Genomic DNA, 27,676 nt, shown 5'->3' on the forward strand with positions numbered 1-27,676 from the left:
GGAAGGAAAAGGGTGGAGAGTGAGCTGTATGACTCAGAGCTCAGCAGCGAGGAGACGCTGTATTCTGCATGCAAGAGGAGCAGCAGAAGCAGTGCTGGAAGAACACTGAGAAGGAATATGGAGCAAATACAGTCGAGCAGTAGTGAGCTGTCACCGGGCATGCAAAGGACGGGATGAGGCAGGAGGCTGCCACACTGGCAGGCAGTGAGAAATAGGCCGACTGAATCAGCTTGCTGGAGGGCCAGTTTAGGAACTTAGGTGTTTAGTATGACGGAAGGTGGCTGAGGGAAGGTTAAGTGAAGGTTTGCTGCAAAGACTGTGGAAGGGGAGCTTCAACGGTCAGAAGTCTGCATTATTGGACAATCGCTCCATTACCTACTGGAGAAAAAAAGTCCTGAGTGACTGTCTCTTAGCTTTAAGGAGAGGGCAAAACGGAGGTCTGCAAATGAGAGAGAAAGCTTGAACAGGGTTGACCACTGAAGACAAAGGTATAGAGCAGAAAAAGTGACATATGTGACACCAAACTTAATAATTCAAGCAAGGATACAGAAACTGTGGAGAAAAAATAGGAAGGAGGATAATTCATTGTATAAAGATTGGAAACCTCAACTGTGATACAAACACATCACAAGGTACCTGTTAAAGATTTGTGCTGAAAACCCACTCTGGAAAGAACTTGTGCGACTGATTTTCTATTCTACAGGATTTTCACATCTCAACAGACAACCTGCGTCACATAAGGGCCACAAGGGATGCTGCTGCCTCACATTGACACAAGATGCCAAAAAAGTAGCCAGAGCTGGCTTCCTGGATGACCTTTGGCCAGCTATGAAACCACTTGGAGACACTGGAATGACTAAAAGGAGAAAAGCTGGACGTTGAAGTGGACCAACAAAAACGAAAGGAGGAATCCATTTTAATGAGATTATGTGATTATCTTTTTTCTTCGAGAACAATAGTGAGGAATGTGCTGGACTGAAACATTACTCTGAATCTCTGTCGGGTGAGATTAACCAACATCCCTGAGGCTTATATAATAATATCTTGTCTTGGACTCGTGGAGCAGTTCCTGGTGTCCGAAAATGGTCTCATTACAGAAATTTGGCCAGTGTTGGACCTCTTGAGAAAGCACGCGAGGAGATTCTTTAATGAGCCTTGGCACATAGGGTCGCTGGACTGGTGGCAAATATGCTCTCTTTGCTTCTGTTTCTAAGGCAGTTAACATCATCGGGGCATTAAGTTAGAAACTGCCTTCTCTCTGACTTGAATCACTCTCATCTCAAGACGACTGCGCAGGACAACACAGTGCCACACTCTCCATCCAGCTGTGGAAGGACCAGCTGTGTGTTAATGTGGGGGAGCCGTCATGGTTCCTTTTTGCACATATGTGGGTGTGACTATCGATTAGTGTGTTCGCACTGAGCTTTGAAGCCACTGTGTCAGATTGTGTGAACGTGTGCATGGATTCTCCTCACCAGTGACAGAGCTGGACCTGAACAGCAGCAGTGGGAAAGGGGAAAGGGAGGTGAGGGAAAAGGGGAAGGAGGAGGAGGAGGTGACAGGAACACGCAGGACAAAGAGGGGGGAAACACTAAAAAGATGCTTGGATAAAGAGAAGAAGCAAAGGAGTCTTTGGCTGCCACTGCGGTGCAATGTGTGGTGAGTATGCATTACTACCTGAATGCCACACTTTGATATCAGTGTCCTTCATTGGTGTCAATCTGAATTATTTTCCATCAGGCCTGTTAGAGACCACAGAGCTCAGGGGGGTTTTTGAATGGAGGTCAGGTGATCCTGCAGAGACCCGCAGGATGTCAGGGTCTGGAGTGTGACACAATCTGTTTCCACCTTGTGATTCAAACTGTTTAATCTAGGTCACATGACGGTTGTGTCCGTGGGTCACATGACTCATTCCTGGGAGCAAAATGAAGACCAAACATTAGAGAGTCAGAGCAGGAGGATTCCTGGAAGTATTCACTAATGAATGCAGAAATACATAGCAAGATGGTGGCAAAACCTTAAAATTCAGTTTTTACCTCAAATATGTACTTTCTCCTTTCTCAGTCCATTGGGAAATTACTTGATCTTACGCTAGACACATTTTCCACCCTTTACTGCCCCTTTCCGACTCACAGGCTCTTAGAAATGCAACAAAACACACACACATGCACTGACATGGAGCATGCATAAGTGTGGCTGAAGAGAAGTGACAGTTGCTTGATGGCCGCTGGCCCTAAGATGCTCATAGAGCTGGCCAGCCGAGCTCGTAATGAGGATGTGGAACATTCTAGTATCATAAGGATCTGGCTGCCACACCATCACTATCTAAATCAATTCAGTGTGTGCTTCTATGTGTTTTTGAGGAAGATGAACATAAAAGCTGCTATCTCTCTGCTGAAGAAGCTGAGGGTTACTGGATCTTAGACATGGCTTGTTGCAGTGATCTCTGTGAAGACTCCACTGTATTGTCGAGACTTTCTGTGAACTCAATAACAGTAGCAATCAATGACTGCAGACAGTACGTCCTCTCCCGGATCATTGACTCATGTACAACTTAATAAGCAGCTCACTGGGACTCAGTTTGTTTGTGTTCGACCTTAACATTCGGTCTTCTGGCAGAGCTGTAGTGGCATTGTGTACCCTGGAGCGTGGCCAGGGTTGACGAGGTCAGGGTTCTTTATAGAAAAAGTCAGACAGTGAATATGGGCATACATTGCCTTGCACTTGTATTCTCACTCTTTGAACTTTTTATTTTACATTTCATGATGTTAAAACCACAAACTACGGCATATTTCATTCAAAATTGGCAGTAGTGGCCTTTATTTTTCTCAGATTGTCTTTCGAAAGTGACCCGACAGGAAATGGGGCAGAGAGAGGGGAAAGAAGTGTGAAACATCAGCGGGCTGGAACTCGAACCTGCAACAGTTAGGTCGAGGACCAAAGCCTGCATACATAAGTCGCAAGCCTAACCCCTGCGCCACCACCGTGCCCTTTAATGTACATTTGTTTGGTGAAGATTTGTCTTAGTGTGGTGACATGTATATTTTCTGTGTTACTTTTTTCATGTAACCAGATGTGCTTATGTGCACATGTGGAGCTTTTTTTTCTACTTCTGTAAGTAGAAATCTGGGATCTGGGCAAGGGTGATAGCACTTTCTATTTAACCAAGAGAGCATACAAGTTCCCTTTTACATTCACAGATTCAGGTTTTACAGGCCAGTATACGCTCTGCAAAAACAGAGAAATACATTTGCTCTTCCTGATGTGAAGAAACAAAACTGTTCCCACAACTCTTTTTTGGGAATTCCTTCTGTTGGTTCTTCATGCATATTCTGTGTGGTGTCCAAGAATTATGAAATGGGTCTGCTGCAGTGGGAAAGGTGTCCTGGCTAGAAAGATCTCTGCAGCCCCGTTTGACTGAACAAATAGTTTTGTTCCTGCAGAGTATGTTCAGGCCTCTAGCAAAGGTGCCATTAGTAGTTTCTGTAAATGTTGTCTCTATGTTTTTGCAACAAACTGTCATACAACCAACATACCCTGCGTGCTATAAAAAGCTGGGAGAAGGTCCTTTGAGTCTCATGGCAGAGTACAGCACACACCCTGGTGACACTCCCTGTGGTTTCAATAAACTTCAGAATGGAATATGATTGTCTCTTGATTATTTTCTTGAAAAAACAATATTTCCTTCCTATTCACCCCCTCTGGGTCAATACTAGAGCCAGCCTTTACTGTGATTATGGCTGCTAGTCCTTTGGGGTATGTTTCTACCAGCTTAGTACATCTAAGCTCTTTCAGATGGGATGAAGAGTGTCTACTTTTAACTCTTTTAAGCCTTACCACTGATTCTCAGTTTAATTTAGATTCATACTTTGTGCCACACAGAAATATGCATAAAGTTAAGGCACACCATTGCAGCTCTGGTTGTATGAGAAGGTTGTCCTGATGGAAGGTGAACCTCTGCCCGAGGCACAAGTCTGTTGCAGGTTTTTGTCCCGGATTTTCCATTGTTTTTTTTTTTTAGCTCCATCCATCTTCTGTTCTTCAGTTTACCTGAAAAACATTTCCACAGCATAATGCTATCACCACTATGTTTCACAGTGGGGGATAGTAAATACCAGATGATGTGCTCCCTCACCACACAGCATTCTACATGTTGGCCTTAGCTGTCCTTTTTGGTCTTATCTGACCAGAGCACATTCTTCTGGTATGTTTGTTGTGTCCTCTATGACTTTTGGCAAACTTTAAACAGAACTTCTTATGACCTCTTTTCTATTAATAGATTTTCTTTTTGCCAGTAGTTGGAGAATCCATTGACAGAAACTGAGCTATGCAACTCATCCAGAGTAACAATGGGCCTCTCGGCTGTTTTCCACTATTTGATGATGGTTTGAACAGTTCTGTATGAGATGTGGGGGTGGGCTCTTTTGATTTTGTATGCTCTGATGGCAATTAGTTGCACTGTATTTTAGTCAGGTGTATCAGAGAGAGGGAGGTGTTAGATTTAAACTTCTAGATATTGTTAAAAATTATATATCCTTTTCCTTCCTATTCACAATCGCACATTATTTTAGCTCTATCAAATAAAATACACTGAAGTTTGTGGTTTGTTTGTATACTAAACATGGAAATGTTCAAGAGACAGGGATATTTTTAAAAGGCAGTGTATGTTTTTGTAATTTATTTTAATTCCAGAACTTGGTGTCTGCAGTAATGGAGACCATTATTTCAAGACTTCAGTTTCAGGAACCCTGAATCAAGACCAGCAGCAGCAGACTGTAATAGATTAGATGTCTAGTACAAGCGCTGGGCTAGCTGCTGGATTCAGTGTTGGTCAAAGTTGGTCAGGGTGTACAGCAAAAATAGGGCGGAGTTCTAAAAATACATTCAGCAAATAGTTTTGTTTGTCAGTGTTGATAAAGGTCTCAGTTTCTGTACTTTGTTGCCAGTTACAAACATGGCTCTGTCTTGTGCTAAAAGAAATGTTATTGCTTGCCTTGCCAATGGGAACAAAAGGAAGCAAGGATCATTTGCCGAAACACTCTGAAATTGTTGTAATATTGCATCTAAGTCATAAATAATGGATAACAAAGTCACCATAAAGAAAAAAAACATAAAAAAACACCGTTCTTCTAATTCTTCCAAAGAACTGATTTTGGCTGTCGTGTTGATTGAAATGAAAGAAAGACCTGAAAACATTTGTACACATGGAAGCACCCCCTACCATCACAGGTGTTGCATCCATTGCCGCTGCTGCAGATAATTCTGACTTGCAGCCTTCAGCGCAACCAGACGTGCACGTGTCCAGTTAAAGTCAGTTTCTTCTTAAAAGTTCAAATAAGTGAGCAGGCAGAGCAACCAGTATTTGTTGAAAAATGGTAGCAGTAACATCAAGAACAGCACTGATTAGAGAGTGGATCTTCCCAGTAGAATATGAGGCAACACACACAAAGTGGCTCATTACAACTTTAAAGGCAGACTGACTTGACAGACTTGCAGCAAACATGGAGCTTTGAAGATTTCATAATTAGCTTAAATGTCAGCAGCTCCCCCTTTGCTGAAACTCCTAGAAAACAATATTTCTTTTAGCATTTGATTAAATGCTAAACGTTAACAAGCAAATCAATTTATTTATACCACACATTTTATCAGTGTGTGGTAATACTGGACTTGTTTCAGATGACACTATTATGCAATATTTTTAAGTTACCACTTACTTCTGTTAGGCTACGGGACATTATCTATTCAAAAGTATTTAGGGCATGGGTCCAACTAGCCACTCTGCTTGTGCAGAAAAATGTCACCTTCAGCTCTATGGAGAGTAGTTAGCAGTGTGTCTACTACTTGGTCAGGTATTTGCAAAAGTTGTGATCTGACTTTTTAAAATTGTGATCTCACCATGCCACTCTTAGGAGGAATGCATTGCTTCAAGATGAAGACAATGTAGGATTCCTGAAACAGCCAAGGTCTAATACTGCAGGGATCTGTCCTGAGATATTTTTATTTATCTGGAAAAACTATAAACTAACAAGGAGTAAAGAGATTAGCGTAATTAATTTTTAGATTGTTTTTAGATGATGATTTTAATAATTTGTTTTTGTGAAAATCAAATATGTATTGTTTTGGTTAAACAATTTATTTCAGCCTTTAAATACTTATTTACTCCAACACTGACTTGAATTATTGAAAAAAATTTAAATTAAGCTTATGTTTATGTTTATTTTATTTTCTGATGACAAATGGCAAGAACATGGACACACATATACAACAGGACATAACATTTACCAAAGATAACAAGGTTAGTTAACATTAAACCAGGTTAGCAATTATAAGAAGATTGTATAAACTCCAAACAACATCAGATCCACAAAAACAGAACAAATACAAGTAGAATTTAGATACAACATTTGTTAATTCATTAAACACACAGTGTCTTGCGAAAGTATTCGGACCCCTTGAACTATTCAACCTCTTGACACATTTCAGGCTTCAAACATAAAGATATAAAATTCAAATTTTTTGTTAAGAATCAACAACAAGTGGGACACAATCGTGAAGTGGAATGAAATTTATTGGATGTGTCAAACTTTTTTAACAAATAAAAAACTGAAAAGTGGGGCGTGTAATATTATTCGGCCCCTTAACTTTCAGTGCAGCAAACTCACTCCAGACGTTCAGTGAGGATCTCTGAACGATCCAATGTTGTCCCAAATGACTGATGATGATAAATAGAATCCACCTGTGTGTAATCAAGTCTCCGTATAAATGCACCTGCTCTGTGATAGTCTCAGGGTTCTGTTCAAAGCGCAGAGAGCATCATGAAGACCAAGGAACACACCAGGCAGGTCCGAGATACTGTTGTGGAGAAGTTAAAAGCTGGATGTGGATACAAAAAGATTTCCCAAGCTTTAAACATCCAAAGGAGCACTGTGCAAGCAATCATATTGAAATGGAAGGAGTATCAGACCACTGCAAATCTACCAAGACCCGGCCGTCCCTCTAAACTTTCATCTCGAACAAGGAGAAGACTGATCAGAGATGCAGCCAAGAGGCCCATGATCTCTCTGGATGAACTGCAGAGATCTACAGCTGAGGTGGGAGAGTCTGTCCATAGGACAACAATCAGTCATACACTGCACAAATCTGGCCTTTACGGAAGAGTGGCAAGAAGAAAGCCATTTCTCAAAGATATCCAAAAGTCTCGTTTAAAGTTTGCCACAAGCCACCTGGGAGACACACCAAACATGTGGAAGAAGGTGCTCTGGTCAGATGAAACCAAAATCAAACTGTTTGACCACAATGCAAAACGATATGTTTGGTGTAAAAGCAACACAGCTCATCACCCTGAACACACCATCCCCACTGTCAAACATGGTGGTGGCAGCATCATGGTTTGGGCCTGCTTTTCATCAGCAGGGACAGGGAAGATGGTCAAAATTGATGGGAAGATGGATGGGGCCAAATACAGGACCATTCTGGAAGAAAACCTGTTGGAGTCTGCAAGAGACCTGAGACTGGGACGGAGATTTATCTTCCAACAAGACAATGATCCAAAACATAAAGCCAAATCTACAATGGAATAGTTCACAAATAAACGTATCCAGGTGTTGGAATGGCCAAGTCAAAGTCCAGACCTGAATCCAATCGAGAATCTGTGGAAAGAGCTGAAGACTGCTGTTCATGAACGCTCTCCATCCAACCTCACTGAGCTTGAGCTGTTTTGCAAGGAAGAATGGGCAAGAATTTCAGTCTCTCGATGTGCAAAACTGATAGAGACATACCCCAAGCAACTTGCAGCTGTAATTGCAGCAAAGGGTGGCGCTACAAAGTATTAACACAAGGGGGCCGAATAATATTGCATGCCCCACTTTTCAGTTTTTTATTTGTTAAAAACGTTTGACACACCCAATAAATTTCATTCCACTTCACGATTGTGTCCCACTTGTTGTTGATTCTTCACAAAAAATTTGAATTTTATATCTTTATATTTGAAGCCTGAAATGTTGCAAGAGGTTGAAAAGTTCAAGGGGGCCGAATACTTTCGCAAGGCACTGTATTAATTATTCAAAAGCCACTGTTTAAGGGTTTTACTGAAAATGTACAGTGATAAAATGTTCCTCAGTTCCAATGGTACTGTGTTCCAAGGGTGCGATGCCTGAACTGAAAAGGCTGACTGACCAACAGAGATCTTCTTAAATGGTATCTTACAGTCTCCTCTATTATCTGCTCTTGTATTTCTATTTGACTTTAATTGAATGAAGTCTTGTAAGGGTGGAGAAGCCTGTCCATGTAGCACATCAGACACGAATATGGTACCTCATATTGTCCCAATTCAGAAACTTATATTTACTTAATATTTTACAGTGATAATATGAATTTTATTTTTTATCCAAAGTTTCAAGGTCTGCTTGTAGAGTCTTTCTATTTGCTGTGTTGTGGTCCTACTCGTTTTGGTCCAGCTCATCGTGTAATAATTTATGTGAGAGAGAATTGTAGCGCTTAGGCATAATTTTGAAGCTTCTGCTGTCAGATTATTTTTAATAAGTTCAAAATTCCATAAATTATATTTGATTTTGTTACTTTTTTTTTTACATGTGTTTTAAATGAGTTGTGAGTCCAGGTATTACCCAGCAACCATGGAGGGGCTGAGGGTAATGTGGTTAAAGTCCTCTCAATGTGTGATGCTGTGACACAGAAAAGATGAGACACACGTTGAGCTTCTGTTAGCATTCAACAGGAAGATTTATTCTTCTTCTGTGTAGTGAACATAATTCAATTCAATTCAGTTTATTTATATAGCGCCAATTCACAACACATGTCGTCTCAAGGCACTTCACAAAAGTCAGGTTCATACATTCCAATTAATCCTAACCATTGAACAGTGCAGTCAGATTCAGTTATTTATTCAAATTGGATTAAAGGTTTTTCTATCTAAGGAAACCCAGCAGATTGCATCAAGTCAGAGATTTGTAGCAGTCACTCCTCCTGGATGAGCATGTAGAGACAATGGACAGTCACTGGCGTTGACTTTGCAGCAATCCCTCTTACTGAGCATGCATGTAGCGACAGTGGAGAGGAAAAACTCCCTTTTAACAGGAAGGAACCTCCAGCAGAACCAGGCTCAGTGTGAGCAGCCATCTGCCACGACCGACTGGGGGTTTGAGAGAACATAGCAGAGACACAAAAAGAACACAGAAGCACTGATCCAGGAGTACTTTCTATGGGAAGGAAAAGTAAATGTTAATGGATGTAGCTCCTTTAGTCGTTTCATCTAGAAAGAAAGAACAGATAAACTCTGAGCCAGTTTTCAAGGTTAGAGTCTGAAAGAATGCACATATAATTAGTTACAGTAAAAGCTCATTCAGTAGCTATGTCTAGGAGAGAGAAAGGGTTAAACACTGAAAGACAGGGCCATGTGGATCATCTGTAGAAGGTGAGCATTAAGTTGTTATACGATGCCTTGTCTCTTTTTCACAGACCTTTTGTATTTTAAACTAACAAGATAAAATATGAATTTCTTTTAACTCTTTGATAGCTTTTACTATTTTTATTTTGCACAAGTCAAATGAACTTTGAAGTTTTTAACTGTTTCCATTGCTCAAACAGAATGCCAACAGTTTGTCTCTTAACACACACAAAAAAAACCAAAATAAAAACTACTATAAAACTGAAAGGTGTAATGCTCCTCTAATGTTGTGTCCTTTTACTAAGCTTCACACACAGGCAGCCATTACTTGTTCCCTTAATCCCACAACAATATAATGTCTCTAGTTTTGGCCATAAACCATAAATGCATTTTACAAAAAAACAATGTTACTAGTGTGAGAACCCAAAAGTGCATAGTACAGTAAATTCAAAGTGAATTCTCCAGTCTTTTAGTTGTTTCTCAGTTAGCTTAACACATATGTTCAAAGTCCGCTAGCATTAGCATTTGTTAGCATACAGAAATATGTCCGGTTTTCTATTAAATACTCATCCGAAACCACAGAACGTGACTAACAGGTTGACTTGTGATTTAATAATCTCTTCAACTCTTAAAAGTCAACAATACATACAATACCTCTTCACTGACCGGTGACACAGAAAAGATGAGACACACACGTTGAGCTTCTGTTAGCATTCAACAGGAAGATTTATTCTTCTGTGTGCCCATAAACCTTCTCTATCAGAATCAGAATCAGCTTTATTACCAAGTTCGTACATACAACAAACAAGGAATTTGACTCCGGTACACTTTGCTCTCTGGGTTTCTTTTTTGTTTTTTTGTGTTATAAGATATATTCTGCATATATCCTTATGTCCATAAATACATGTATACAATATACACATATACAAAGGTGGATTTGTAACTTTAGTATGAGGATGTTTGGTAGTCTATTAAATGTTCATAAGAGAGACAGCCTGGGGGAAGAAACTCTCTGTGGCGGCTGGTTTTTGTAAACAGTGCTCTGTAACGACGGCCTGAGGGTAGTACTTTAAACAGATTATGTACAGGGTGTGTGGGGTCTGCAGAGATTTTTCCAGCTCTTTTCCTGACCCTTGACCTGTATAAGTCCTGGATGGAGGGAAGGTCAGCCCTGAATATTCTCTCTGCATTCCTGATTATTCATTGCAGTCTGGACCTGTCCTGTTTGGTGGATGAACCAAACTACAATGAGATGGATGAGGACAGGACAGACTGAATGATGGCAGTGTAGAAGATGACCAGTAGCTCCTGTGGAAGGTTGAACTTCTTGAGTTGCCTCAGGATGTACAGTCTCTGCTAGGCCTTCTTCCGAACATTGTCTATGTGTGAGGACCATCTCAAGTCCTCAGAGATGGTGGTTCCTAGGAACCTGAAGTGGTCCACAGCTGACACGGTGTTGTTGAGGATGGTGAAGGTGGTGTTCTCCAAAAGTCCACCACCATTTCCACAGTCTTGAGTGGGTTGAGCTCCAGGTAGTTCTGACCGCACCAGTGTACCAGCCGATCCACCTCCTGTCTGTATGCAGACTCATCACCGTCCTGGATCAGACCAATGACAGTGGTGTTATCTGCAAACTTCAGGAATTTCACGGACGAGTCCGGTGAGGTGCAGTCATTTGTGTACAGGGAGAAGAGGAGTGGAGATAGAACACACCCCTGGGGGGCCCCAGTACTTATTGATCTGCTGCGGGAGAATATGCTCCCCAGTCTCACCTGCTGCTGTCTGTCCGTCAGGAAGCTGTTGATCCACTGACAGGTGGAGACTGGGACATTGAGCTGGGTGAGCGTCTGGTGGAAGATGTCTGGTATGATGGTGTTGAAGGCCGAGCCGAAGTCTACAAACCGGATCCTGGCGTATGTCCCTGGACGGTCGAGGTGTTGCAGGATGAAGTGTAGACCTAAGTTGACAGCATCATCTGCCGACCTGTTTGCTCGGTAAGCAAATTGCAGGGGGTCCAGCAGGGGGCCTGTGATGTCTTTCAGGTGCTTCAACACCTGCCGCTCAAAGGATTTCATAACCACAGACGTCAGGGCTACAGGCCTGTAGTCATTTAATCTTAGGATGGTGGGTTTCTTGGGCATTGGGATGATGGTGGATCGTTTGAAGCAGGAGGGGACCTCACACATCTCCAGTGACTTGTTGAAGATCCGGGTGAAGATCGAGGCAAATTGATGTGCACAGGCTTTCAGACATGATGGGGAGACGTTGCCACCAATGCGGCAGATGCCTCCTAGTGGCTGGATGTGGAATAGTGCAAACTAACTGAAATAACACTAAAGGATGTACTACTAGAGAAATTCAGGATAGAAAAAGAAAAAAATAAAGTTGGGGTGTCTATTTTCCCACTATAGATTTAATTGGTCTTTTCATTCACTTATAACTACATGTTTTCAACCCTCTACACAGGCAAAGTTGTGAGTCCATTATAATGCCTAAATATTTATACCACGGGTGTTAAAGTTTGCCCAGCACCTGTAATGATAGAGCCAGGCTCTATACTTGCACAGAATACAAAAGAATATGCAGACTACTATTTTAACCAATGGTAAACTGACACCATTACTGATGCAACCTGTTGCTTGGTTTTTGCATTTAAATAAATTACTGTGTCATCTACATATAACTGGCATGTGACATCAGGAGGGCAGGTCATTTATTTATATTCAGACTAAACAACAAAATGTAACTTTGTTTCTTGGGTGTTCTTGATTTTCTTTAGCCTACTTCCTGTTGTCAGACAGGTTCTGTTTAGGTGATTTATTGATTCTGCCCTCTGTGTGGCTAATGAAATTGAACTTAGGTTTCCAAAAAATGTGGTCAATCACAGTTAATTTAAGATTTGATAAGAGGGGCGAATAGTTTTTCCACATAGATTCAGGTTGGTTTCCCTTAGTCAATGAAATCACCATTTAGAAAATGCATTTTGAAATAACTCAGGATATCTTAGTCTAATGTGAAAAGTAGTTTTGATAATTTGAACCATTTACGTATTACGAAAAACAAAAAGAGAAGAAATATGTAAGTGGACAAATATTATTATTTATTTGTTATTTATTTCTGACACAAGATGTGGTGCATAGAAAGACAAAAAACACAGAAACACAGACAATTAAAAAGCCTTTGTAAAAAGGCTCAAACGCCAATGATCCATAAAATAGAAAACTATCGCACTGAGGTCAGTTCAGGGTTGGTCAGTGTGGCAATGATGGAATGTACAGATTCAGACAGCCTACACATCCACCTGTACATGAGGTTACGCAGTACTGCAGGGCAGGTAGGCACACCTGCGTCTACAAACATTTTGCCTGCACTACTCCATCATGGGACCCTGAGCAGCATCCGCATGTCATCACAATATGCCATTATTAGCCTTTGTATTCTGCTCATTTTATAGCGCCTCCACAGGTGAGCCGTAAACACTGGAGTGCAGAAGGCCTTGAAGAGTTTAGACTTGACAGGTGCTAAGCACATCCCAAATCAACAGATCAGCATATTGGCTATACCATAGAGTGTGCGACATTGTCTGTCGATGTCTCTATCATCTGACAGGTCTGCAGTTACGTAGTGCCCCAAATATTTACGTATGTCACTAACATTCAGCCTGTTGCCTGACAGAAAGAAATCACAAAACATCAGCTTGGAGTCCTCTCTGCTCAGCACAATCATTATGGTGCTTTTGTTGGAATTATATTTTACATCAAACTCACTTTCATAACCACAGCACACCTGCAGCAGCTCCTGTAGGTCAGCACTTTAAGGACAGAAAATGACTTAAGTCATCAGCATACATTAAGTGGTTGATGTTCCTGTTGTCATTTAAAAGCCCTGACTAAGTATACATTGAATAAAAAGGGAGACAAAATACTGTCCTGTCTCACACCATTTGAAACACTGAAATTGATAGAGTTTTCCATTTTACATACATTGACTGTTTAACGTAGCAAAAAGCAAGAATCCTCACCAAACATTTGGGAACACCCCTCTAATACAACTTATAAAATTGTTTTTCATGGTTAACATAATCAACATCCTTTGACGCATCAATAAAACACTTAAAAATTGTGGTATTGTATATAGATCTAAAATTTATTTGAAAGCAAAAATGCACATGTCAATTTCATGTTTACGTCTAAAACCAAACTGATGGTCAGTAGTTGTCAAAAACCTTTCCAGTTTGTTCAAAATGGCCCTCTCTCTCTCTATGCATTTCAGGCAGTGTTGGCCAGATCTGAAGGTCTATAGTTGTGTTTGCTGTTAATTGTACCAGCCTTATCTGTCACAATTGGTACTAAAACAACAGACAATAATGTGTCAGGTGACGAACCATGAATTAAGAAAAACAAATGGCAAGCAAAGGGTTCAGTTTCCTGCTCGCATATTTTAAGTCGATTTCAGCGAATACCCTATCTGGACCACATGCCTTGTTGTTATCTAGCTTAATCACAAGCTCATAGACTTCTTGTGGAGAGACAATCACATTTTCATCCTTATCAATAATGCCAACAAAAAACAAATTACTTTTAACAGCATTGAAAATGTCACGGTGCTGTTTCTGCCACAACTGCATAATCTGCTCGGCTCTGTTCACACTATCAATATGTGATATGGGAGTTTTATTACCATTCAATGTTTTCATTTATTTCCAAAAGTCTGTAGGACTATTGCTTTGTAATTTCCTTGCCAGAGAATCAGCCCTAAGGGTATTCTCATTTCTCTTAATAAACCGTGGAGCATATTTAAAGCTTGAATTTGCTTTTTTCCTATCCACAATAAAAGGGCCACACCTGGGTGTGCCTGATTTAATCTAGGCTTTGAAGGCCCTTCTTGCCACTGCATGAGTCTCCTCCATATACTCTTTCCAACCTGATGCTTTGTACTTCTTGTTCTTTCACAGAGGTCTACCCGAGACAAATAAAGAGTCCACAATTTTGTCATAAAATAAGCACAATTCAGCTCTTTGCTGCAAATTCTGACAGGATCATTGCAAGTTACAGCATTTATAGGCAGTTCAATGTTACTCAGCCTGGTCTCACACTGAGTGAAATATGTACAAATATTGTCTTTTATCAAGGTGGAGCACCTAATTCTTTCTTCAGGCATATCATATTTTACAGATGTAAAAGATGGCACATTGCCCATATTTATAGAAAATGAAAGGGGCACATGATCATATGTGAAAAACTCAATTAATTCTAATACCATCAAAGGCATTATGAGCATCCCCGGTACAGATGCAATGATCTAACCAGAAGGTGGTGTTCCACGCCTCAATAATGTAGGCATAGCTGTCCTTTGGTGGGAGTATTTCACTGGAGAGTGAGAGACCATTATTTGAACAAACGTACTTTAAATGATTAGCAAATCTAGACCTATGATCTAAGAGATCAGCATTCAAATCAATGTAAACAATGTAAATGCTACTGAATACATGGTCCTGTATATAGGCCATATTATAGGCCAGTCTGCTGAGGTACTCAAATTCATTCTCATGATGAGTATATATGTTCATTATGGTGACTGTTTTATCCTGACAACAGAAATCAAGTCCTATATCCCAGTCAACATTCAGAATACTTTAATTTGCTGGTCAAGCTTCTTCTGCCATAGCCCCCAACACCACCAGGAATTCTTCCACGGAGTATCCTAGTAGAGCAGTCAGTGGTCCCCTGCTGCATAGAATCCTGCTTAGAAAAAAAGTCTCCTGCACACACAGGATACCGCAGGTTTCCAAACGTTTGTTTACAACAAGGCAGCAGGCTTTATCAGCTTCATCATGCCCAACACGTAATCCCTTTACATTATATGAGCCGATTTTAAGGGCCATGATGACTAATGGGATTTACCACGAGCGCTTGCCTCGCTGCTAGCCTCAAGTGCTGCATGCACAGCAGGTGTAATGCCAGATACAGAGATGCTTTCCACCTCCCCTTCCATTCTTTGGGTATGCTGCCACACACTCTCTATTTGCGAGCCTCGTAATACTGGCGGACATAAATTCCTGCTGGTCAGAGTTGTGCATCATACAATTCAGCTACTGTATCTCACACTGCCATCACATGGAACAATCCAAATCTGCTATGGGATGCAACTATTGCAGGTCACTGATTTCCCCAGTTTCTCAGAGAGATAAGCGTGCAGGTTATCAGCATTGACTGCATAGTCAACTGTCATAAATTGTATTAAATTTATTGAATTGTTTATAATTAAATTATTTATATAACATTAAATCACAACAGAAATAATCTCAGGAAATAATCCATAAAAATAAAAAGGCCCAGGTCAGGTCCAATTAAAATGAAATTCCAAACAATCAGATTTAGATCAATAAGTAAAAAGATTTCAAAGGAAACCCGAAGATTTTATTGAATCTCCGTTCCAATGCAATAACTCATCCTGAGCAGGCATGGGGAGATAGTTGAGAGGAAACCCTCCCTGTTGACCAAAATGCTCCAGCTTAACTAGGTTCAGCTTGAGCAGCCATCTGTGCCAACCAGACGTGGGCTAAGAGCAAGGGAGGGAGCCAGACATACACTAACGCTATTAGCAAAGATGACCAAGACACGAAGAAATGCAACACAAACACATCAGAGATGGGAATGTGGTTAAAGATTTGGAAGTAAGAGTGCGGTTCACGTTTTAATGGTACTTGATGAAGCAGAAAGGTGCAGGATTCCAGAGGATCCAAAATCTTTTATAGCTGTCTGAAAGGGCTATTTTATTAAGACTTTCTATCAAGTAACTATGTTTTTGTAAGGTTTCCTGTAGTATTTCTAATTGTTACAAACGACAATCACAAACAAAAGAAAAAATAAATCTCCAAACATGATAGTTCAAAAGTTCTTGTCTGAAATGTTATGCTTCTCAGAGATTCTGTTGACACATTTGGTACCTCAGGACAATTGTAGATATTTCAGCAAAGGCAGATCTTAAAACCTGTTTACTGCTGCAGGCAAAACTAACTTTTAGCACGAATCTCCATTAAACTGCCTGTGCGTCAGTATTTTTTATAAAGCCATTTAAAATAAAAAAAAACATCAAACAAAATGAAACGTATATGAAATATTTAGACAGCAATTAATAGTTCAGTCCAAATCTCATAGAAAGCCCAAACTCCCCACTAAAAAGCTGCATTTCTATAGAAATATATTTAAGCCTGTGAAGTTTTCTTTACCCTGAGGCAGACTTATCATGCCTCACTTACTATACTACTGTAGATTTGCATCACGCTGCGAGTAGATCCACAAACTTAAGACTCAGTATGCCATCACTAATAATACATAAAGCCAACTGCTTTATTCGTGAAGCTTGTTGAGATCATTTTACAACTTCAGATGATTGATTGCACCTGCACAAAATGTGATTTAAAATAATACAACTTCCTGTTTTATCTGTATGATCATAAATTAAACAATTATATAGTAATAACAGATATGCGTTGGACAAGCTGCAAGACTTGCATTCATGATGTTTCACAGTTCCACACACACTGCACCACAACTAGATGATGTTGGGGAAATCATATTAGGCATAATGCAATCTGACAGGAAGAAGAGGCAGAGTGGCTATCTGCACCAACCATGATGAATAACATGCATGCGTTTCATGGGGCAGAATGCTTTGCTTTGCTTAGTCAGTGTGAAAGCTAATCGGGAATTCCCTCGTCTACTGCACTGCACACTGCTCTAATGTTTAGTTCAAAACTAAACATGAGAGCAAATAATATTTCTAGTTTGTCATAAACAGGCAAAATTATGCAGCAGTAGATCCTAATAAGCAATCTTGTGATAGCTCCGCTTATATGTTGTCCTGAAGGAACATTATTTCAGTAGAAAACATCCTGAACTCAGATAACCGTTGGTCTTTATGTTTTTAGTCATACTGGAAGGAATTCATGTAAACCAACACCTCAGGACAAAAGGCACACCCGATATCTGCTTACAAATGCTTCAGTCTATTTGTAGAAAAACCTCTTAAAAGTCTGCCATTTTTTGTTTTATAGTAGATTTTAATAATTAAAAAAGAACAAAAAGAAAGTAGGTTGGAGCTGAATTATCACATGTGACTGTTCCTAATTACAGTAATGAAGATGAGTCGTAGAGGCTTGACTATATGGGATGTCTTCAAATATTAATTAGAACTGACTTAACGCTCGAGTTGCTTCAATTCATTATGATGTCTATCCCTTAAAAGGAGCGAGAGGGGAGAAAGTAAGAGAGGAAAGACAGTGTGTTCATCCGATATCGTGATACATATTTGATGCAGCAGCGGTCCAGTCTTGTAGCTTGTAGAAGTCAAGATGTATGCACATTATGCAGTCTATGTGTCGTAGATTTGCATTAAAATTTTAAAATAGTGTGTTTTTCAAAGGAATGTAAAGAAATCCTTGCACATGAATGACCTAAGTGAGGCAAAGACAACTCATTCAAAAAATGAGACAAAAACAGCAAGTGAAGGTAATTAAAGAATTTCATTTCTAAAACAATATTATTACAGGTCATGTAATCATTTAATCTACAAAAGCAAAACCTTGATTGAAGCTGAAGGATCAAGTCTAATGGGCAGGAGATAGAAAGTTCTGACTGTCTACTGGTTATGGGTCAGTGTGCCTCTTCACTAATTTGAACCCCTATTTCATACCCACATATTGTCATTCCCTCCCATCTTACTCCCATTGTGTACCCATGTTCTTAAGCTGTAGCATATGAGTTTATTTTTCATAGTTTTTCACAGTTTTATTACAAATTATGGAGATGGATTTTCATGAAAAGGCTGAGATCTCACGGTAAAATTTATTTCAATGGTACATTATTATCTCACAACTTTATATTACACTCCGTTCCCATTTATTATGGATCTGATCCCCATTTAACCTGGTTAAGTCTCATAGGGTTTGACAGATTAGGACCCTAATCAAACCAACATAACTCCTCCTGCTGGTAGATATTATTTATTAGACTTGTAGAAAATTTCCTTTTCCAGGTGGGCTATGAGCTGAAAATAGAAAATAGAAAAGTACTTTAAACTGTCAGGGCATGTCGTGTGGAGATGGGGTGGAGTGTGTGACCCATATACAGATTCAGTCCTCGATGCAGCTGTCCCAGGTTTGGGTCCTGGCCCCGGCAACCTGTGCTGCATGTCAGTTTAGAATGTTTTTGCGAAGGACGCAATGTGAGAGGTGCCATTAGGGCAAATAGAGCAAAGCGAAAGTGAAGCGAAACCCGCGATTGATGCGATGTTGAGCACCCGTTTGGAAAAAAAACTAAAAACAGTTATTTTTCTGTATCGTAAAACAACAGACAGTCAGACACTTTTCTATACTTTACAACTGTGATTCTTGAGTTGTGCTGAGAAATCCTTCTAAGTGGGTTGGAAATAATAATTGTTATACTGCTGAATGACTAATCTGCATCAAAGGATTGTGTCATGTTTCCTACTACATTCAAATGAACACACTGACAAAGACACACACAGACACACAACCCCAGAGTCAGAGAACAGCTGCTGGGTGCTGAGATGGTTTCCATAAGGACCGACAAGAGGAAAATATATATCAGGATCGATGTGAAGAGGGAAGAAAAAAACAGAGTAAGAGAAAGGATTTGGAGAATAAATCTATAAAATTTACAGTCAGTGGATGGACTTAATAATAAATGACTTAAATTTATAAAGTGCTTTTCGAGTTATCCTGACAACTCAAAACACTTTAAAATGGAGCCACATTCGCCCAATCAATACTTAAGTTGTGAATAAGATATTACGATAAAACATGGTCAGATACACATAATGTACAGATGGGCAGATGCCCCCTTACACTGATCCAGGTTCTGCTGGAGGTTTCTTCCTGTTAAAGGGGAGTTCTCTCTTCTTTTGTTTGTAGATTGCCTTGTGACGATTTGTGTTTCGAATTGGTCCTTTTTAAACAAACTGAAAAATAATGGAATAGACTGGGCATGCAAATAAGCAACAGAAAACTCAAACCGTGTGTTTTTTCATTGCGGCCCCCTGTGGTGTGGGCAGAAAGCCACAGTGACCATATTATAAAATATGTGATCGATTGTTTTGTTTCTATCCACACACACAAAAAATCTTTGCCAATTAGTCCACAAATGAAGTTATAGGTAAAAAAAGGTTTTATGAAACCAAAAATAAATATTGAACACTACAGAAATGAATGTTAAAACTTTGTCAAAAGCCTTGTTTATTGATTACAACGTTAAGGTGTCTCCTGTATGATGAAACTAGCCACATGCACTGCTTTGATGTGAATTTGACCCATTCTTTGCACAAACTATCTACAAATCTGCAATGTCCTGGGGGACTTTTCTATGCTCTCTGATCATTAGTTCTTTCAATAGTTTTTGAATTGGATGCAAATCAGATGACTGTCTGGGCCATTTTAGTAGTTTTACTTTTGTTCTCTGAAACCAATTTGGTTTCCTTGGTTGTATGTTGGGGAGTATTGTCTTGCTTTGAAATCGACAGTCATTTCATCTAAATACTGACTGATTTCAGCTGATTACCTACCTTTCTCTGCCTTCTTGTACATCTTTTTCGTCATGTGTTCAGTACCTTTTTCCTGTGTCAGTCAAATGTCCTACAAATACATTAATTTGCTTTGATTTGCTTTGATTTCTTTTTTGATTACTTGGGTTGCTGAAAACTCAGATGTGTTCAACACTTATTTTAACAACACAATATCCTTCTAGCTGATTAGTATCTTATATCAATGATTTAGTATATAATTTCTATTGGCGCCTGATTAGTTGTCAAATAGAATAGCAGATTTTTTGAAAATTATGAAGCCTGCAATCAATACTTACACAATTGTTTTTGCTGTATTTTATCAGATTTATGCTGAATGAGACAGTGTCAGCAATGTTACAACATTAAAATGTTAACATAGTCTGTTCATTTTACGTTTCTTCCCCATCACCATAAACTACACTGCATTGAGACAAAGCAACATTTATGCAATGAGTTGAATCAAACCTACTTTGAGGTGAAGGAGGGCAGAAAAATTATACAGCATTGTTTCTATTTGTTTTTCCAGGCTAATTAAAAAAACACATTGAGAAGTGATGAGACTTTGCCAGTTTGTCTGACTGCACGGAGTGATCAGATTTTTTTGAGGTCAAAAAACAACATAAACATAAGTTTGCATGGAGTGGTGTTTGTAGAGATACACAGTCAAAAATTGACAGCAATATTTTGAGTTACTTAGCCTGTCATAAGAGAAAAAGAAATGAGGGTTTATTTTTCAAAGTCATATTTTCACCACGTCACTCATATGTTTATAAATGTCACAGTTCCTGCCTAAATATTTAATTAGCCAGTCAAATATTTAGTTTACTGACTAAATATTTAACTGGCTAATTAAATATTTAGTTGGCAACTAAATATTTGGCTCCACACTACATATTTAGTTAGCAAGCTAAATATTTTGCTTGGACCTAAATATTTAGTTTGTATTTGTTAGTTTATAAACTAAATATTTACCACCCCATAGGTTTGCACCCCCACTCTGCTGCTCCACTTGCCCCATTGTTCTACCAGCTATGGATGAGGTCAACTGCGGTGCTGCATCATAAACAAAACCTTCAAAAGTCAAACAATTGTCAACACTCCTCCAGAGTGTATAACTTCTTTAAAAAAAAAAGTTACATGTATATTCAGTATTTGTTCACGGTATTACTTAACTTGGCTCTCATAGCCAAAATAAGCTGAACAGCTGAAAATACTGAATCAAGATAGTAGAATTCAGTTGGTACAGTGTCTCTTAAAGGCTGAAACCTGAGAGAATCATGACGATGACACATGAAGAAATTTTTATTTAAGCTTTTTTTCCAGATCAGAAGTGTCCACCTACAAAGGCAATAGTTTCAGGGGTTAATGATTTCAGATGGATATGTCTGTTAATGAAAGCCATTTTTTCTCAGAAATATTTAACCTGATTTCTCCTTCTCCCTCTTTTCTCATCACTTTGCTTCTCTTTATTCCATCTACATCCTCCACTTTCTTTGCTGCCCACTATCCCTTCTTTTAAACCCTCCATTCCACTGTCCCCACAGGCACTGTGCCCTCTGGTGGTGGGATTCTGTGATGGTAACCATGATCCCCGGCAGCCACTATGTCTGCAGCGCTCACTCCAGAGAGGATGACTCAACTAATGACCGCGAAGAGCGAATTTTAGCTGTGCTAGGCATCATTGGGACCGTCCTAAATCTGTTAGTGGTCATATTCGTCTACATATACACCACCGTCACCTGAGGTTTCCCACAAGACTGCAATGAGAGATGCTGGTGCCAATACATGCTTATACTGCCACCCCTTGAAGTGGTCACATACTTTAAGGGGTTTGTTCCACTGGATGTTGACCTGCAATGTTCAGTTGTCTGCAGGAATGTAAATTCTTCTGCAACATGTAGAGGAACTAGTCTGTCTTTCTGTGCTGCTCATACTCAACTGTGTTTTCACATTTTATAAATATTCACTTCTCTAACAATACCCCAATAATTAAGACTCTCTGTGATTTGTGATTATTGAAAATTGTTGACTTCAAAGATTTTTATTCTTATATTTTTGAGTGTAAAGCTTAAACCTTGCTGTTAAAATGCTAGTTTTGTGTTCTTTTGTTATTTGTGTTTGTTTTTACAAAATTTAAGATTGTCACTGCCACTAGCACTGCCAGCCGATGTTACAAGCCCATATGAGCAACAGGAGAGCTTTTAGCTAACTGGAGAAAATTAGTGGATAAAAGCAAAACTAACACCATCACTTCTAACCAAAAAGTAAACTGGTAGCAGAACACTTTGAGTCAAATAGCACCTATATATGTTCTTGAAATCTACATTTGTGTATTTAAAAAAGCATAACCATTCCTTATTAACCATTTCTTTTTATTTTGTGGTGTTCCTAAAAAAGGTTTTACATGGAACTGACATGTCCACACCTGAGCATACCTGAGGAGAGATTCCTGGCTGTGCTGGGAATTATTGGTATCATCCTAAACTTACTGCTGCTTGTCTTTGTGTATATATACACCTCCATCTGATGGAGCTTTTTGTTATATACTCCAGTTCTTCCCAATATGTTGGGTAATGAGATAACTGGGCATCTTGGTAACTCTAATTTTCATATTGTTAACACATTTGTAAATATTAAAATTTGGTTCCTTAAATATATAAAGTAAACTTTAGGTGGGCTTGTGTGTAAGATAAAATGAAAGTATTGGGCATTTGAAGGAAAAAGCAATGATATACAGAGTTTAAGTAAGGGTGTAAAGCTGTTCACCTGTGTTTGCATTGCCTCAGTGAAATATTGTTTCACACAATTTGGAACAAAATCAAAGTAAATGCTGCCGGTCCTGTTGGCTTTCTATTTCTGATACATGCTTACTTACATTGAAAACATTAAAGAAATGGAACAGGGTTCTGAACGTGGTTTGATCCGTGCAGAAATCCTGCGTTTCAGCAACGATCCCTCTGTTAAAGTTTGGTGCCACCGAGTAATGGTTTCTTTTATGCTGTCATGTTTGTTTGATTGGATATTGGAGCCAGACACAGAGGAGCAGCTTCAGAGAGAGCAGACCCTGAAATTGAGACAAAGCCGCTTGGATTTAGACAGTAGACTTTTGCAGCTGAGCTCAAATAGCAGCTATAACGAAATCGAAGAGGAGCGCCGTGTTATGTCTAAAAATGGAGGACAGAATAACGTTCTAAAGAGGTTCACCATCTGTTGCAAAACTAATGAGGGGGCACAGAACCCTCTTCAATATACTGGAGCTGCATATCTAAACGGATGTGAGTTTAGGTTTAGGCAGCGTAAACCTTATGTTGGAGTAGACCAAAATACAGCTGACAGGAGAGAAGCACAGACCGGGCTTAATCTGCATTTCATCCTGGTCATTCTTTTCTCCACCAACAAACTAAAACCAGAGAAGACATAGTAGCCCATCAGTCCCAGCTGCAGCTTTACAAACTGTTGTAAAGGAAACAGCCCAGGTGTCTATGTGTAATTTAACATGTTGGCCCATATGGAAAAGTGTTAAGATTTTTGGTTAATTCTGTTAAATTGTTGTTCCACAGTGTACTGTATATCTTTAATTTCTTCTTTGGGTTTCTTTGGTTTGTGAACAAAGCCAGAAACCAGAACACCAGTGTTGGACAATGTTTCAACTGAAACTAAGCTGATGTGTTTCTGGCGACCACAATATATTTTTATAAGATGTTAAAGGTTCAGATGAGAATGCCATGGATGAAGAACACTACAAATATTCATGTGAAAGATCAGAAAATATACATTCAGTAGTTTAATTTTGTTTAAAAAACTAAAGAAATGCATCCATTTTTATAGATTAAAACTTTCAGAATATTCACAGGAAAATTTCTAAAGATTTCTTCCACGTTTTCAAATTCTGGGAGACCCTCACAGATAAACTGCCTATGCCTCATTTAATCAACTTGAGGCATGTTTACTATTTGTATATTTACCGCTGTTTACTGCTCTGTTCAGTGTTAAATCTGTAGCGGCAGATTCATGGCTGTGATGATAAACATAAATTACAGAAAGATACAAATGTTTTCATTTTACTCTTTTGTTTTTAAAGCTGAGAAATGCCTAAAAAACTTAAATCATACAGTTTCATTTAGATGTTTACATTTACTAATAATCGGCATGAATGTCCTCGTAATTTCAGGCTTTTACTGATAACTTAAACCACTCTTTAACCAACCTAAAGTTATTATACATACAAAATCAATTATTTTATAAAACTAAAGATTGGATGTACATTTTTGAATTTAAAAATGTACTTTAGTAACGCACACACACTTTGTAGCCATGGCCTGTGGCATCATTCTTGCCAGATATTTGACCACTCTTCTTGGTAAAATTAGGAAAGCTGATTTAAATTAGTTGGTTTTTTAGCATAGTCCAGAAATGTTCAACAGTGTTGATGTAAGGACTTTTGGGGATTACCATTCAGGAAGCTAAATGATGAGGATAGCCTCACACTGAGGGTCTGTTTAGCTGAAAATGGTACCAATGCACTGCACAAAGTCTGTGGAGCAATAAAAAAGGAGGACTACCACAGATTTTTTTTTTACTTCACCTGAAACCTACAGAAAAACACTTGAAACTCTGCAAACAGGATGATGATCCCAAACACACAATCAAAACGTTCTTTGTTATGTTTGTTTGGGATCATCATCCCTACTATCCTACTATCAAGCAAACATTAACCATTTTGAATTGCCCAGATCTCAACACTATTGACAGTTTGTGGACCTCAAAACTGGATCCATGCCAGGAAACAAAATACTTTAAATCCACTCTACAAATTCTTCAAATTCCTCTTCATAGTTAAAAGGTCAAACAATCCGCCAGTTATGCTAGAAGTTTGTTTTTGAATACAAAGAAACGTGTTTTTGTTCTGCAACTTTCTAGGGGAAATTTGCCCAAATGTGTGTGTGTGGGTGTGTATGTTCATTTAAGCTATTATGTGTCATTTTGACCTTATGTGGATTACAGAAAATCAACAACAACTTCAGACTTCAGACCTCAGCAGTTCACCATCGTTTTACATTATGGGTTTTATTTTTATGCAGTCTTTCAATATAACTGAGGTCAAACTGGTTCACACTATGAGATTATCAGCTTTATTTGGTCAATATACTGCCTTTAAAGATAAGCTAATAGTTCATCCCTTATTTACTAATGTTTTAGAGTTCAATTAGAAACCATTATCAATTTTATCTTAGGTTAACTGTTTATCTTTTTGGATCCCTTTGTAACAAAGCACTTTTTTCAAAATGTCATAACCATAACACAACCTATTCATGAGTAGGAACAGCACACTTCCAATAATATTTCTATATGATACATAAAGCAATAGTAAATGACTAGATTTAAGATCTTCCAAGGGACTTAAAAACATTAAGTCTCCTTAAGTTATTGCATTACATATCAGCTAACACAATATTGATGTTTCACCTTGAGCACTTTGAACCCTCTGTACTTGATTTATCAGAAGCGCAGAACAATTCAGCTTAAAACACTGATAGCAGCACAGTAATGGATAAAAATAAATCCAGCAAAAATTCCATGTTATATTTATTGAGACTAATTAAAAAAGAATCCTTGCACATATTGAGTGTGGACTAATACTGCAAACATTCGGTATATTGATCACTTTTGATAAGCTGATGTATTGCCATGGTCACATCCAAGCTGTATCTAAATGCAATGAAGTTTTTGCTTGGGACCAGTTTAATGTGAGCTGTGTGAACCAATAACAGAACAGAGAGCCCTGAGGGTGAATCCTGACCATCTGCTGTCCAAATAGACTGTGTGTGAAAACACACGCAATCACACACATGAACACACGTGCTTATACGCACACACACACACACACACACACACACACACACACACACACACAGCATGTTTTTGTTTTTTTTATTAGCTTAAACCTTCACTCGTCAGTGATTTTTTTCTATGCATGAAACATTTCCTCATGTAGCTGAATTTTAGACGTGAAAAGAAATCTGGAACCAAAAAGGATTCTGAATTTCTTTGGCTAAGCAAGCTTTCTCTTGATGCACGAGCTGATTTTCATTTTCAGAGCACTCTGTTCATGAGAGAATTCAGACAACAAGGTTTTATAATATGTATTCAAGTTAGAATCTGGCCAAAATAAGTGCCTGGTGGAAGAAACAGCAGAGGAGGATTAACTTTTTTCCTCTATTTGGCCATAGCAGAGTCCTTTTTAAAATAAATAGTATTTTCTGCATTTAGCAGCACATCTCCACCGAGAGGAAAAGCCTGTGAAAAGCCTTGATATGAATGATAGCTTTTAGGGATTTGTTTCTTATGATATGGATGATAGGGATTTGTTTCATATTTGTAATTTTTCATTTAAATTCAAATTAATAAAACTTTTGTTAGTTTACCAGAAATTATTAACAAATGGAGGCAGAGAAAATGATTCATTTGTCAAAATTTTGTATAATAATCTGATTTTCAGAAAGAAACTTTTGCTGGTGAAGCAAAGGATGAAAGATGAAAGTAAAAATGAAAGATGTCTGAAATGACTACCAGATTGTTCATGTTTGCTTCTATGAATAAGTGATAAAAGCTATATTATCAAACAAAAGATGAATCTATCAGAAGACATGACAACATGATGCTGTTTTAAGATGAAGCTAAAAAAGAACAAATATGTTTTATTATCTGATGTACTTTCATATGCAGAGGTGTAAATACATACATGTAGAGTTATAGAGATGTCCATGAAAAATAAAAAATCTTTTGTCAAAACAGCTCGTTTTAATACATCAAATTTATTGCTATTTCATTTTCCTTTCTCTGACATATTTCATTATTTCTCTGACAATATTTAGCTGACATGACAACTCGAGAACGATTGAACCACCTCACATTTGGGGCTCATTACAGAATAAAAAAAAAATATCTAACCTCAAACTATTTTAGCTGCTTAAACAGTGCAGGATGATACTCAGACCAGACACTTTCGTCATTCTTGTGTACCAAGATGGACTCGGGACAACTTGTGTATAATCTGAATTAGAAGTTCACCCAGTTTTGATTTAATTTGAAACATGTATACTAGTTGGTGTTATACTGTTCAGAAAGTGGCAGATACGGTGACATGGGTTCAAGACTTGGATTCGAGTTGCAAAAGCAAAGACTTAAGACTTGACTTGTGCTTTAAAGAATTTTGCTTGCACTCGAGACTTTAGTCTCATATATGTAGGCTACAGACTGCAGTTCTGACAGGCTGAATAGACATTTTTTCCTGTAAAAGTGCTTAATGTGTTAGCTGTTGATAATCATGGACAATATGTTATTATAAGTTTACAACAATTTGTTTACGTTAGCTGTAGTTTCATAATATTCACTACATTAAATGACTTCAGGTTGTTTTTTTAGAACAAAATAAAGTCAACTTACCTCTAACATCTTGCTCTCTGACTGTTAAGCTAGCTACAAATACACTTCCTGCTTTTTTAAATATGTTTTCTAAGATAAAAAGGGGTTATATTTCTATTGGGGTAAATATTACGTTTTATAAATTATCAAAATAAATCAACACAGCTCCTAATAGTCATTTGCATGATGAATTACATCTTAAAAGATTAATAGATAATTGCTGAATAATGTTAAAAGATTAAAAGGCTTGATTTGTGTATTGAG

The 27,676-nt window shown here is 38.6% G+C and overlaps 1 long non-coding RNA gene across 1 annotated transcript; it reads left to right on the plus strand.

Annotated features, from left to right (window-relative positions):
- On the plus strand, nt 1-26,781 carry LOC124884746. The gene is made up of 2 exons (XR_007042494.1): nt 1-1,659; nt 21,532-26,781. It is a non-coding gene; the product is annotated as an uncharacterized LOC124884746 (long non-coding RNA).
- The last annotated feature ends 895 nt before the right edge of the window (nt 26,782-27,676 follow it).

The sequence above is a fragment of the Girardinichthys multiradiatus genome, chromosome 18, assembly GCF_021462225.1.
Source record: "Girardinichthys multiradiatus isolate DD_20200921_A chromosome 18, DD_fGirMul_XY1, whole genome shotgun sequence".
NCBI classification, from domain to species: Eukaryota; Metazoa; Chordata; class Actinopteri; order Cyprinodontiformes; family Goodeidae; genus Girardinichthys; species Girardinichthys multiradiatus.